The sequence below is a fragment of the Pseudoliparis swirei genome, chromosome 12, assembly GCF_029220125.1.
Source record: "Pseudoliparis swirei isolate HS2019 ecotype Mariana Trench chromosome 12, NWPU_hadal_v1, whole genome shotgun sequence".
NCBI classification, from domain to species: Eukaryota; Metazoa; Chordata; class Actinopteri; order Perciformes; family Liparidae; genus Pseudoliparis; species Pseudoliparis swirei.
This window is the reverse complement of record NC_079399.1, coordinates 3,689,302-3,705,489: the sequence shown is the minus strand read 5'-3', so window position 1 is coordinate 3,705,489 and position 16,188 is coordinate 3,689,302. Positions and strand designations below refer to the sequence as shown.

Below are 16,188 nucleotides of genomic sequence, written 5' to 3'. Positions count from 1 at the left end.
GACACACACACACACACACACACACACACACACACACACACACAGAGACACACACCCTTTGGGTGGATCTATTATTAAATAAAGAAATCAGTGAATCAGTCCTTTGATCCACTCCCATGTCTTTATTTAAATCGTGCTCCTGGTCGTGAGGGAGGCCGACGAGGAGCCGGAGAATCTCGTGGATTACATTAGAATACAAACTGAGTCCAGGACGTTTATACGGTGTTAACCGCTGACGGTTCCCGGGACGACCCGGATGCTTATCGATGTCCCGCTTACAGCAGCAGCACTTTGGGCTAATCAGGTTACGGCGGCGGCTATTTATTACCTTTATTTGCTCCGAAGAAAACAAAAGGTCAGAAAAAAAGACATGCGCGTCCATCGTAGACGGATGGGTATAATATATGTGGGTTCATCAGCGCTGACTCGCCCTTACTGGACATCTGCAGTCAGCTGCTCTTTCAATGTTCTGTTTGTTGTTGTTTGTTAAGTAATTAAGAAGCTACAGCCAGCACCCAAAGGTAACAACATACACCCACAAGCACCTCTAGAGAGATTAAACATCTCATTGTTTCAGGGTTCTTGGTTCGGGACCAGTAACTTCACAGAGTTTCCGCTGGTTGCCAGGCAACTGGTCCTAAACGTGTTGCGAAACATGTCAAAACAAGCACCAGAGAGCATATACTCTATATGAATATATAATTTGTTATTTATATATAATATGGATTATAATATATATAATATTATATATATGTATTATAAATTATAAAAGTATATAATAAATATATTATATATATAAATAATATATATTTTGTTATTTATATATATATATAATATGTATTATAATATATCAAATATATATTTTATAATATATATATTATAAAATTATATAATACATATATATTATATAATATATATGTATTATATAAATATATAATATAAATAATATAATATGTATAATATAATATATAAATATAATGAATGTATATATATATACATATATATAGCATGACCTATTATTTTTTATTCACAACAACAATTGCTTTCTTAAATTTTTTTAATATTGCTGATTATTACATACAGCTTAAAAAAAAAGAAAAATATCTCTCTAAAATATAGAATATCAGAAAAAAAGTACTAGTAGGGTATTAAACAAATCACTTGAATTGTTAAATTCAACACCTGCAAGGGTTTCGTTCCTTGACAAACACCACAGCTGTTATAAAATCTTTTTTTTTTTTTTCTGAGGAAATATTAAAATTTTAATTTTATGAGATAGATTTTAGAGCTTTTTTAAGTTGTAAGCCATAATCAGCAAAAAAAAAAAAAATAAAAGGCTTATTTTTTGCAATTTGTAATGAATCCAGAATGCATTGTTTTTGTTTTTTTAATTGCATTACAGAAAATAAAGAACTTTATCACAATATTCTAATTTTCTGAGACAGTCCTGTATATAATGAATGTGTATATATATATAAAATAATCTAAAAAGGAAGACAACAAATTTACAAACCACGCAGACACACTTAATGTAATCATCTATTTGGCAAACGCACCGGTCCGTTTACAAAATTGTAATTTTGATCTCGGCCCAGACTCCATTTCCTCAGCGGCGGCGGCCCACAATTCAAAATCGAGCATTCGTCCGAGGCGGTAAGTGTGCGCCGCAGACTGCGGGAGCCAAACATAAAGACACATTGTGTACAAGAAATAAATAAAAGACGGAAAACATTAAAGTGCATCGTTTTGAGCGGTCGGGTCTGAATCGATGACGCGCGACCGAGGTTCCATACGCGTGAGGAAGGATAAAAACATGAGACATGCAGTAATTAAATGTCGTCGGCTATGAAATAAAACAATTGAAAACAACATTAAACATCTTTGTACGACGACAACAAAACACCGTCATTTTATTCTGAAGGAAAAGCAGAGGACAGATGACCCCTCTGTTGTTGACTCACCTACTTTTGTGTGTGTGTGTGTGTGTGTGTGGTGCGTTTCCATGGCGATGAACTACATTTCCCTTGAATCCACAAAAGGCTTTTTTTCCTCTTTCTCCCAACTCCCCCTGCTATGGATTCACATTAAGGACACCGGGTAAACACGAGGGTACGCTGACATGCATCATGCATGCTGAGAAATATATTACAACAGGCTGGGGACCACAGTGTGTGTGTGTGTGTGTGTGTGTGAATACAGTGTGTGTGTGTGTGTGTGTGTGTGTGAATACAGTGTGTGTGTGTGTGTGTGTATGTGTGTACTATCCATATGGGACTTGTGTGTAGCAGGTTTGAGATTCACAGACTTGAAGTGAAAGACTTGCAACAAGAGCTTCAAATTGAAAAATATTAGACTTTCAAATGTAAGTGAGGGAAGAAATGAAAAGAAGAGGGTAGTGACAGAATGAGAGATGTGAGGAAGTGTTTTCTGGCAATAGATACGACGCACTGTGATGACAGTGGAAAGTAGTTTGAGGTCAAGATGGATGTCAACCGTGATAACACCTGACTGTAAATGAATGACCTGCAGCCACGTTGATAAAGATACTGCGTCTATCAGCTTTAAAAGTTAACGACAAAATAAATGATTGGAGAAAAGCATAACCCCCCCCCATCCCCCCTCCGTCAGGTACACAGAAGCAATTACCATCCCATTACGATGTACAGCATGCAAAACGCAGGATTCTCAAACTAATTTAATCTTTTGTGCTGATCGGCTGCAACCGGTGGGCCACACACACACACACACACACACACACACACACACACACACACACACACACACACACACACACACACACACACACACACACACACACACACACACACACACACACACACACACACACACACACACACACACACACACACACACCTCGACTGGCGTCGGGGGCCTCGATCTCGTAGCATTAATGGAGTATCGATCCGCCGCGCTCCCATCACCTGCGACTGATGGGGCGGAGCTCAGGGGCCGCCGTAAAAAAGAAAGAAGAAACCACGCCCCCTTGTTTTGATTCCCCCCCTGACGTCTTGTCTGCAGATTATTATATAGACGGGGGGGGAATGCACTTTTAGATGAAATCCCATATGGAAAAGTACTATAGTTCCTTTATGTTCATGGTTTATCAATTAGATGAGATGTGTAATTTAAAAAGGCAGAATAAACTGTGTTGATATAATTAGCATAACAACAAATAAAGTTAGAGGACGTGCTCTCACATCCACAACAAACACCGAGCTGTCGTGACTAAACCGTTGGTTAATAACGGTATCAGAGCTTTGGGACGAGCATGACATCAGCGTCAGAGAGCCGGAGCTCATGATCACACGCAGACGTCCAGGAAGTGACATTAATCCGTAAAGCAAATTGAAGTTTTAAAAAAATTTAAATTTTACACACTGCTCCAAGAACGAGCGATAAGATTTAATTCTTAAAAACTATAATTCTCCACAACTCGAGCCCTCTCAGGGGATTCCAGCCAGATCTTCTTCTTCTTCCACTGAGATGTAATTAACACAACACAAAAGCTGTGTACCCCCCCCCCCCCCTCCCTCGTGACTGCAGAACAAATTCCAATATGGTTCCCAATCACTTTAACTAAATGAATAATTTACACTTGAGCTTTAGAAATATGCAAATGAAATTTTCTTTTCACCCCGGTTCGTATGGATGTGAATGAGTGTTGGTGGTGGTCTGAGGGGCCGTAGGCGCTGATTGGCTGCCACGCTTCCGTCAGTCTGCCCCAGGGCAGCTGTGGCTACTGATGTAGCTTACCACCACCGGGATGACTGTGTGTGTGTATGACTACTGGACTGTAAACTGTAAAGCGACTTCGGGTATTTAGAGAAGCGCTATATAAAATTGAAGGTTATTATTATAATAAAACACAATCACTACTCTAGATTAAAAATACAGGTTAAACCGAATCCCCCCCCCCCCACACATAACATAAACTAGAACGGGCACTCGGTAGAGCGCATACCTTCGCATATCACAAGATTGGACATTGAATTATGAACATTTTGGCATTAGTTGCATGCCAATTGGACAAAAATGTATCGTGCTATGGTTAAAAAATGATTTTGACCTTTCCATGACCATGACCTTGACCTTTGACCCGATTGATCCCAAAATCTAATCAAATGGTCCCCGGATAATAACCAATCATCCCACCAAATTCCATGTGATTCAAGAAGATTTGACCTGTTCATGACCTTTGACCTTGACCTTTGACCCGATCGATCCCAAAATCTAATCAACTGGTCCCCGGATAATAAACAATCATCCCACCAAATTTCATGCGATTCGGTTCAATACTTTTTGAGTTCTGCGAAAGATTTTGACCTGTTCATGACCTTTGACCTTGACCTTTGACCCGATCGATCCCAAAATCTAATCAACTGGTCCCCGGATAATAAACAATCATCCCACCAAATTTCATGCAATTCGGTTCAATACTTTTTGAGTTTTGCGAATAACACACATACAAATAAATAAATAAATAAATAAATAAATGAATACACGGCGATCAAAACATAACCTTCCGGCATTTTCAATGCGAAGGTAATGATGAGCATGAATGCATAATGCCCCATTGCCTCATCATAGATATTCTACATAGAAAATTCTAAGCAAAGGTGGAGGTGAATTACCATTTATCAGTCCGCCATCGAGCCCGGCTGAAGACCAAATGACTTCTATTCAGCTACGGGGTAAATATATATATATTTTTTTGTTTTTGTTTTTTTGTTATTTCTTTCTTTTTCGTTATTATTATTTTTATGTCCTCTTCTTCTAATATATATATATATTTATCAAAGTAAATATATAAAAATAAATAAATACATGTACAAAATATATATGTTTTTAAATATATGGAAATAATTTTATATATATATATATAAATAAGTAATAATACAAAATATATATAAAAATATATATATCTAAATAAATATATGCATCTAAATAAATATATCTAAATCTATAAATAACTAGAATGGGCACTCGGTAGAGCGCATACCTTCGCATATCACAAGATTGGGCATTGAATTATGAACATTTTAGCATTAGTTGCATGCCAATTGGATATAAATTGACCGCGCTATGGTAAAAAGAAGATGTTGACCTTTTCATGACCTTGACCATGACCTTTGACCCGATCGATCCCAAAATCTAATCAAATGGTCCCCGGATAATAACCAATCATCCCACCAAATTTCATGCAATTCGGTTTAATACTTTCTTACTTATGCGAATAACACGCATACAAATAAATAAATACACGGCGATCAAAAATTACCTTCCGCATTTTCAATGCGAAGGTAAATATCTATATACATATAGATATTTATATACGAGATACACACACACACGTTTCGGTTGCTTTCGTGCACTACGCATTTGCAGCCCGTACCATATTTGCTGTGAGAGTTTTGATGATGGAGTCATGGGGAGAAAAGCACTGCAGGAGGCGGTGAAAACACCAGGAAGTCGATGGCGGCGGCGCCGCGCGACGCCTCAGGGTCACAAAAGGAAGACGGCCGTTTGTCACCCGGCGTGACACTGTTTTCGAGTCGACACTTAATGAAATGTCCGGATCAATAAATGATCCCATCCTTGCTCCCTGAAATGAAAGATATCACTCACGATATCACTCCCGCCCTTTATTATTATCTCCTCCTCCTCCTCCTGAGGGCCGATCGAGATACTTCCCCAGTCTCCCTTTATGCACCTATTTTGAAAAGCCTAAAACAAAAAGCCCATTAAGAGTTAATGGATAAGATGAACCCGACAATTCGTGCACGCTCCATCCGTACCGCCAGCCGGCCGAGATTGATTTTTTGGGAATGCGTCGTGTCACTACGGGCATTCTGAGTTGTTCCGAAGACGACCGGATCAATCATAAAGAGGGGAAGAGGAGGAAGGGAAGACATAATTCAGTCCGGGAGCATCCGTCTTCGTTCTCGCTCCTCTCCTCAGAAGACGGATACGCGCGACGACAACTCGACTGACTCAAAAACTCAGACTGCAAGATTTTTAAAAACACTCTCAGGGTCTCTCACATGCTGCACTTGAAGCAGTTCGGCAGATTGAAAAGAAGCCGATGTTCCTGCACGATTCAACGAGACGTGGACCAATTAATTGGCGCCAGTATGACATTCAACAATTGGTTTCTTTGGTGGGCAAGAAAATGTAAGCTAGTTACCTTCGCATTGAAAATGCGGAAGGTTATGTTTTGATCGCCGTGTATTTGTATGCGTGTTATTCGCATAAGTCAAAAAGTATTAAACCGAATCGCATGAAATTTGGTGGGATGATTGGTTATTATCCGGGGACCATTTGATTAGATGTTGGGATCGATCAAGTCAAAGTCATGAAAAGGTCAAAATCTTCTTTTTACCATAGCACGGTTAATTTGTATCCAATTGGCATGCAACTAATGCCAAAATGTTCATAATTCAATGCCCAATCTTGTGATATGCGAAGGTATGCGCTCTACCGAGTGCCCGTTCTAGTTTTCCATGCATTATTCTGGCAACAGGGTTCGGAAATGTGGGCTAAAACTTTATTTACGGAACCATTTTCACTTTATTTCCCTCCATAAAGGTTCTCTCCAATGGAGGAACACTACTTCGATCTCGCCCCCTGCGGATTTTCTCATCATAATGGACCCATTTTCACTTTATTTCCCTCCAGAAAAGTTCTCTCCAATGTAATAATTATAATAACTTTATTTATACAGCACCTTTAAAAAAGAAAGTTTACAAAGTGCTCTACAGAGAGTCAAGGCAAAACAAATAGTAAGATACTAATATAAAATAAAATAAATTAAATTAAAATACAAAATTAAAAACAGACTTTACTAAATTAGAGGAATCAAAGATCTGCATAAAAGGATGACATCACTTAAAAGCTGTTCTAAAAAATGGGTTTTAAGAAGTGATTTAACAGAAGTTACTGATTCTGCGAGCCTGATCCCCTCCTGGAACACCACTACTTCGATCTTGATAGCCATCGGGCAAATTCATCGGCTAACGCCTATTTTCCTGCTTAAAGTTATCGTTGCTACACAAGCTTTAAAACAATCGAGTATCGGTCGACCTCTAAATTCTCGCGAAAGTCTTTGGGTTGAATGTCTTTTATGCAACAATGTAACTAATGTAACGTATTGTTTATAGCCACTGATGTAAAATTCGGCGCACTTTTACTTGTTTTTTTCTTGGGCTCCGGGATTTAAAAAAAACCTTATTTTCCACGCATTATTCTGGCAACAGGGTTAGTAAATGTGGGCTAAAAAGTTTCAGCCCCCTGCCAATTTTTCACTTTATTTCCCTCCATAAAAGTTCTCTAATTGAAGAACGCTACTTCGATCTTAATAGCAATCGGGAAAATTCATCGGCTAACGCCTATTTTCCTTCTTAAAGTTCTCGTTGCTACATCAGCCTTAAAGAAAATCGAGTATCGGTCGACCTCTAAATTCTCGCGAAAGTCTTTGGGTTGAACGTCTTTAATGCAACAATGTAACAAAATGTAACGTAATGTAGCCACTGATGTCAAATACGGCGCGTCGTAACTTCACGGTAAATACATCCTCTCCAAAACCATTCTGCATCCATTATCCAGACAACAACCAATTAAAAACACCTCGTTACCGAGCGGCAGGAGGTCGTCAGCGGCCTCGTAGCCCGGATTCAAAATGCTGCCGCCGTGTTTTCTTTTCCTCGGCTGAAGCCGTGATCTGTGAAGGACGGCCGCGCCGCTTCGTCAGAACACTTTCACTCGCTAAGTTGATTTGATTAGATACCAATTAGATACCCCGCCAGTGTGTTGAGGGATCCGGGTCGTCACAGCTGTATAATAATGGGACTCGGCAGAAAGGGATATTAAATTAAACCGGTTTCTTTCCCTTCCCCCACACGGGGCGACCATTGCTCCACATAAACGCCTCGCTGGAGGAGTTCTAAAAATTCATAGAGGGAGGTAAATTGAATAAAGAAACGAGGTCTCTCTCTTTCAGCCGCGCGCGTGAGGTCACGGCGTCTTCACCGGTTAGCGGTCAGGACAGCGAGTGATCGGAGGAAGAGGAACACGGCCGCACCCCGACGATCGAATCTCGTGAAACTCTTGAATCTCGTGAAACTCTTGAATCTCGTGAAACTCTCGCACGACCTTCACCGAGACTTTTCTGAAGTCGCATTCAACGGGCGAGACGACGGTCTTGAGGAACTTAACGGGGATCAGGGTTTGGCGTTAGCTCTGCTTCAGGGCTCGTCTCCAGTAGATCATATATCCATAAGTATCTGATTAAAAAAAAATGTTTTACCAAATCCATAAACGTAATCGCGTTTATCGCCTCGCTCTCCTCGGGTGCGACATTGGATATCGGCGTGTGGTGGTGACGGCGGGCCAGACGGCGTCTAGACCGACGCTCGTGGAGCCGGCGTCGGGACGGTGGCCAGCGATCGATCCCGGCTCTCTCGCCTCGCCTCGAAACAGCCAGACACCAAAATAAAGACCGTGCACGAGATTTGTTGAACAAAAGAAAATGTTCAATGAAGTGAACTCCGTCTTTCCGAGATAATTATTGCTAATTTGCCCGTTGAGTTCTTGCATGGTCCCCTCGCCGAGAGAGCGCTCTTTGAAGGCGTCATACCCGAGATGCCGATTCTTGTGGTTTGGCGTCTTTCTCGCGTCGTGATAATATTAAATGACGCGTTACTGATGCAAAAGTTGGAGCGGTACATCGAGGCGAGTGTGATTAAGGATTGTGGATGATTGAGGGCAAACCAGTTTAACCACTTCTACAACAGGTTTGACAACACAGCTCCAGGTGTTAATGACTGTCTAACACCTATTCCTGCATCCCCCCCCATCAGCTGCTCACTGCATGCCACACCCACCCCACCCCTCCCCCCTGCTCTGACCACAGCCAGTGGGGCCCCACTCACTCCAGCTTCCAGCCCTCTGCCGCTCTCCACAGCTGCACCCCTCCCGCAGGCGACCACACAGAGCCCCTCCCCCCCCACCATCACGGCGGATCAGGTCACAGGAGAGCCGAGGAGGCTGCGCCCCAGGAAAGCAGCCGGCCCCGATGGAGTCTGTCCATGCGCGGTGGAACCGGGTGAGCCTCTGCAGCATCTCTTCAACCTGAGCCTCCAACTGGGGAAGGTGCCGGCTCTGTGGAAGACTTCCTGCCTCATCCCCATCCCGAAGAAGCCGCACCCCAGTGAGCTGAATGACTTCAGGCCAGTCGCTCTGACATCACACATATCTAAGACCATGGAGCGACTGCTGCTTCGCAACCTCAGACCTCAGGCACGCCATGCACTTGACCCGCTGCAGTTTGCCTCCCAGGAGCAGGTGGGCGTGGAAGAGGCCATCGTCTACCTGCTGCACAGGGCTCACTCTCATCTGGACAAGGGGAGAGGTGCTGTGAGAATCATGTTCTTTGATTTCTCCAGTGCCTTCAACACCATCCGACTGAGTGACAAGCTCGTGCAGATGGGTGTGAACGCCCACCTGGTGTCCTGGATCACTGACTACCTGACGGAGACCTCAGTCTGTCAGGCTGAAGGCTGCGTGTCTGAGACTGTTGGGCAGCCCGGCGCTGCTCAGGGGACTCTCACCTGTCCTGTTCACCCTGTACAGACTTCACCTACAACACGGAGTCGTGCCACATCCACAAGTTCTCTGATGACTCTGCTGTTGTGGGATGCATCAGGGATGGACGGGAGGGTGAGGACAGGAGCCCGGTGGACACCTTTGTGCAGTGGTGTAGGCAGAACCACCTGCAGCTGAACGCCACCAAGACCAAGGAGATGGCGGTGGACTTTAGGAGGTCTCAGCCTCCTCTGCTACCAGCCTCCATCGGGGGTGTCAGTGTGGAGGTGGTCAACACCTACAAGTACTCAGGAGTTCATCTGGACAGGCCAGCCAACATAGATGCCATCTATAAGAAGGGTCAGAGCCGGCTCTACTTCCTGAGGAGGCTGAGGTCTTTCAATGTCTGCAGCAAACTCCTGCGCATGTTTTACCAGTCGGTTGTTGCCGGCGTCCTTTTTTATGCTGTGGTGTGCTGGGGAGGCAGCGTGAAGAAGAGGGATGCAGGGCGACTCGACAGGCTGGTGAGAAGGGCAGGAGCTGTTGGCATGGAACTGGACTGCCGAACATCAGTGGCGGAGAAAAGGACATTGAGTCGGCTGCTGACCATCTTGGACAATGACCACCACCCACTACACAGCACTCTTAACGGACAGAGGAGCATTTTCAGTGGCAGACTCCTGTCACTGTCATGCTCATCGGACAGGCTGAGGAAGTCCTTTGTCCCCAGGGCAGTACAACGCCACGCAGAGGGGGAGGGGCTTCTCTGCATGAGTCTACCTCAGTCTCCCCTCCTCTTCTCAGCTCTTTATTTTTCCATCCCACTGTCCATCTTTTTACTTGGCTATACTAGCCCATTGCACAGACTACTATTTATATCACTTTGCACACTGTAATATCTGTATACACCCTACTCCCTGTGAACATGTTCTCCCTATGTGTATTGTTTTTCTACTGTGATTTGTGTATGTATGTTTGTGAGTTAAGTGAAGTGTATAAACTACTGGATGACCTAAATTTCCCTCGGGATTAATAAAGTATCCATCTATCTATTAACTCTCCACGTAACATCACGAGATGCAATATCCTCGCTCCCCCTTTCAGAGTTGCTCGTTGTACTTTTGGGAGATCTTGTGGAGGCGAGGGAGGTTTTCATATCCAGCAACTTACAAATTGCGAAACTTCTTCATAACTTTCTTCCTCCCCGACTGTAATAAAGATCACAGATTTTTCCAAAAAACTTTTCCAATTTGCAAAACCCAAAATGTAATTAGTGCAAAGTGCACTTTGGAGTGCAAGCAACCACAAAAAAGAGAGAATTGTACCGTGCACAATATTCTACATTCACTGAGCAACGCCGCCGGACATTTAAATACCCCGGAAAAGCTCATAATGCGAGACAATCGAATACGAACGCTCGGTAATAATTCTCGAGTCGCGGTGATAATTCGTTTCGAGGACCACCGGAGTGACGGAAATTCCGGCGGTACGGCAAATTTCCTGACGCGGCACTTTGGATGTAACTGAATTTGAGGAGGTGGATGCGAGTGATTGCAGAAACAAATATAATGAAGTCAACCCCCTAAATGGCGAGATGTCAATGCGTGATTGATCCCAGAGTAAAGCGGGACTGAAAGCCACTGAAAAGGGGGGACGGGGCATCACAACAGCCAACCTGGCACGCACAACAATTCAAAGTTAATGCTGCATGAGCACGCTTTAGATAATTATGACGGCTGACCCCTCGACCTTTGACCTTTGGCGAGGCGGCGTAATGGCCGGTTTAGACGGGAGAGCGCCGTTTTCTTCTGGGTTCAATGGAGACGTGGCGATTAGCGCTGGATAAGTGAGATTCTCAGAGTGATTTGATGCAATTAAAAACAAAACAGCTGCCGCACATTCCTATTCTTGTGGCGGTCTAATGTGACTTCATGTCGCCTAATGCGGCGGGTATTTCAGAGAGAGGTGTGCAAAAGGGACGGCTGTGTTTGTGGGGATGTTAATTTTCACGCGTAGACGCAAGTTCATCTATTATACCTTTTTAAAGCCGATATATGTTCTTCAGCCCATTTAAATAATGTATTTGTATTAGGTCTTTAATTATTTTAAATGCAATTTATTCATTATTTTCCTCATTTCCCTTCTTTATTTTTACTTGGACGATATATATGCTCTTCAGCCTATTTAAATTATTTATTTGTATTATTATTTGCATTTAATTATTTTGTATGCAATCTATTTATTATTTTCCTAATTTCTCCTCTTTATTATTTTAATTTTTTCTTGGACGATATATATGTTCTTCAGCCTATTTAAATTTGTTATTTGCATTTAATTATTTTTTATGCAATTTATTCATAATGTTCCTGATTTCCCCTCTTCTTTATTTGTATTTTTTCTTGGACAATATAAATCAGAACCGATAACCAAAAGAACCAGAATCACTCAATGGTCCCGAAAAATCTGACGAGTGGTTATTGTGATGAAGCAATAAACATTGAGTGAGACAACCAGTCACATAGTCTTCATCATCATCATCATCATCACCGGGTCACGTTCCCTCCAGTCGGGTTTTGAGAAGTGTATAAAAGTCCAAAAGATAATTTTGGGATCCGACAAACAAATCTATAAGTGGTCCCAACTAATCAAGCTCTAATGCATCATGTTCGTGCAATTGTTCCAGTCAATTACGAGTTCTCTGAAGCGCGCCAGCGGGGGAATGGAGCCCATTAAGCCGCCCGGCGTGGACTCGCCTCTGATGTTTACCGAAATTGACTAATCGACTGCACTGGGGTAAAAAACAATGGAGGCAGGAGCCCGGGAGACCTCGGGAGATTCTGTCTGCAGCGCAACCTAAACGAGGAGAGGCTGGTTCCTAGTGTGTGTGTGTGTGTGTGTGTGTGTGTCTCTTAATTGTAATGACAGACCAGCCGATCCTTTGTGCCTGAACCCTCTGACCTCCAGATTCTGACGGGACGAGAAGACGATCAAGACTGAACGAGTCGTTTGAGTTTCAGCCAATCAGGAGACGCGTCGGGACGGAGGAGGAGGAGCTTCACCAAGTATGTGTGTCTCTCTCTCTCTCTCGCTCTCTCTCGCTCTCTCGCGACTCACATCTCACCGACTGAAACTTCTGACGGGGAAGCTGCAGCTGCAGGTGAAGCAGCTGCTCTGGAGATCTTGTTTACATAAAGTCGCTTCAAGGTTAAACTTCAACATTCATCGAGAGCCGTCCGTGTAAACCGGCGCAGGCGGACGAGGAAACGAAAATCTGGAGAATGTAATCGCTTCAATATGGCTTTGTGTTTAAAGAAGAAGGAAAGAAAGAAATCTATTAGCAACTACTTCAATAAAAAAGGTCCTCGTGACTTTAAATATCGATGTCGGCAGGGGGGCGCGAGCTGCTCGTTTCACTGCGCCGCGAGACGCTCGGCGGGGGGGGGGGGCAGCTGTTGCCTCGGGCGCGTCGTTTATTGTTCCTTCCACAAACAGATCGCACGTTAAATCAGGACTCGTGCAAAAACTGAACGTGCCAAAAAAAACAACGCCGAGGAACAATGGAGACGAGGAGCCACCGAGAGGTTCAAAGAAAAGCAGGAGGCTAATCAGACGGTGATATTTAATGAAAGCAATCACGAGCACATGTCTTCTGATGAAATATACAGAAAAAACAAGCGGCTGATTCGGCATGAAGGAGGTAAAGGAAAAACCGGCGTGATCGAATGAGAGGTAAAAACGGAGGCCTTAATAATGAATGAATGGATGAACCCCACGTGAACCAGAGCCGTGTGGCGGTGCACTCCGGATGAACCCGGGTGGCGGCCCACGTCATGGGCCTTGGGTTCGCTATGCTTCTCCAGGGAGGGAGTGCTGGGAGGAGGAGGAGGAGGAGGAGTGTGAGTGAGCAGAGAAACCATGACAGCGCTGTCCACGCAGCCTAATGGAAACCATCTCCCTCTTCCCGTGTTTCCCCGTGCATGTTTTCCGTCGTGTCACACACACACACACACACACATGCGCACACACACACACACACACACAGCTTTTAACACCTGATCCCAAAATACCCTTGGGGGAAAAAAAAAAACCTTTTCACACAACTTTCTCCCGCATCTCAACCGCTCCATGTAACCTGACTGTCACGGGCAAAGAGATGGAAGGAGAGAGGGATGGAAGGAGAGAGGGATGGAAGGAGAGAGGGGTGGGAGGAGAGAGGGATAAAAGGCATCCCTTTACAAGCTAGATGCTGTAGAGTTGTAGTGGATTGTATGTGAACTTGCACACGTAGATGTAATATTCTGACGGATGTATTGAGGCAAGCAGAGAAAAGTAGGATCCCTGAATTATATTATATTATCTGTGTAATTGCAATGTTGATTGTGTTATGGGTGTTATAATAATAGGATGACTCAGTATAAATGAGATGGTGTGATTCTGGGATGTAGAGGGTTTCCAGTGGCTGTTTTCCAGTGGCTGTTTCCAGGCGGAAGAAGCTCTTATTTTGAAGCCATCTTATTTTGAAGAGTGTTCCGAAAACCGGACTTCCTGCCCCCGAGACTCCTTCCTCCGAGCGCCAGGCTCTTCCTCTTAGATTCTCTAAAGTCCTCTTTCCTTTACCCCAAAACAACCCCGGCTCCGTTCCGGCTGCCCCTGCAGGCGAAGACGAGGATGACTTCGACCTTCGTGCGTCCCGCCGTCGCGCCGCAGGACGGGGGGGGAAAGCCCGCCTCTCTCCATCGCCGCCGCGCTCTCATTACGCCGCCGCCGTGATCAATTAGCCTAATGGCCGCCTCGCCGAGCTGCTCCAGGTGAGAACTGGCTGCCGGTGTCACGCACTAATCAGCCAACTTGAGCCTAATTAATGAAGCCTCTGGCGGAGGTCCCCAATCTGTGACATTTGGCTTTGTAGATTAAACACACAGCTAAAAAAGTAGCGTGAACTCCCCCCCCCCTCCCCCTCCCCCCACCTCCTTAAAATATATCAATTAGATAATTAACTGCAGCGTCGGTACGGATATGTGAATAAAGACGTCCCATTGATGTTCAATAAAGCAATCAGTGCTGTAAATACATGCCAGGTGAAGCCATGTAATTACCATATAATAATAATAATGAAATAATGATACGTGCCATCTTGTGACAGTAAAGTGTACGTTATCTTGTCAGAGGATGTTGAATCAGCTCTGCGGCGATGCCGGTTGTCGTTATTGACGCTGTAGTTACGCATCGGACCGAAGTGTGTGTAATGTGTATCGACATAAAAAAAAAGAAAATGAATATTTGAGGAGCTACTGGCTCAAGTCTGTCCGCCGGGGCTCCGTTAGTTTACCCTGCACTGAATTATTGATAGTGGGGGGAAATTAAACAATTCATTAAATATTATCCCTTTCCTGCCCTCTGTGCCTTAGCGGGACGAGATAAACTGCAGAGCTGTGGCGGTGTTGCTGGGAGGAGGAACTTTACCCACTCAGCAGGGGCTCCTGGGAGGGAGGCGGAGACTACTCATGAGGGACAGGCTCCACCTGGTGGTGGACACGTGTACTACAACAACAAGACAGATTCATCTCAACTTTTGTCCACAAATGAATGATTAAGGCGATAAATTCAACGCTGCGTGGTTAAGTGAGATGAAGCCGTGTCTCAAAGAAAAAAAGGCATTAATATGAATTTACACAAGACGGAGGAGTTGGAGGGAGTCTGAGGATTTCACTACACAGGCCCGGTGCTCCACCGGAGCACTTCTTTCCCTCCAGTCTCGTTTAGCTGACGCTTTTATGCAGAGCGACTTACATTCATACACCGTAACCACGGCTACAGGGAGCTACACGGGTTAAGTGTCTTGCTCGAGGACACATCGACTAGGGCGGGGATTGAACCGCCACCGATTGCAAGAAGGACCCACAGTCAACCTCTTCTCTCGGGACTGAGGCCTCTGTCAGCTCGTTTCATTGCAGCGTGTTTCGCTCCAGGTGTAAGTCGTTCTTCATGTATACAAAATAATACATGTATACATGTATTACACCCCCCCCCCCATACTTAGGCACCTGCCGTTTACCACAGGTGGGCATGTAATTGTGGCGTGGCGTGGTGAGGAAGAGAGCGGGCTCGCTAATGAGGCTGCTCTCCGCCACGCGCTTCTTCACTGGCGAGGAATGTGTGTGTGTGTGTGTGTGTGTGACGAAGCAGGTGTGAGGCGCAACATACATCTGGTATATTGTTGTAATACAACACAGCTGCTTGCTGCTGTATCAAAGACAGAAGAAGAAGAAGGTGGAGGAAGAAGGTGGAAGGAGGAGGAAGAAGAATAATGTGGACAAAGAAGGAGGAGGAAGACGGTAGAAGAATAGAAGAAGGTGGAGGAAGAAGAAGAATGTGGACAAAGAGGAAGGAGGAGGAAGACGGTAGAAGAAGGTGGAGGAAGAAGAAGGTGGAAGAAGAAGAATGTGGACGAAGAAGGAGGAGAAAGAAGAAGAGGAAAGTGGAAGAAGAAGGAGGAGGAAGAAGAAGAAGAAGGTGGAATAAGAAGGAAGAATGTGGAAGAAGAAGAAGGTCGAGGAAGAAGAGGAATATGGAGGAAGAAGAAGGTGG

At 44.2% G+C, this 16,188-nt stretch overlaps 1 protein-coding gene across 2 annotated transcripts in view; it reads right to left on the bottom strand.

The window, feature by feature from the left end:
• The window catches only part of atad2b (ATPase family AAA domain containing 2B), a 65,674-nt gene that overhangs the window by 19,352 nt on the left and 30,134 nt on the right, over positions 1 to 16,188 (bottom strand). The gene's annotated exons all lie outside the window — the stretch shown is intronic.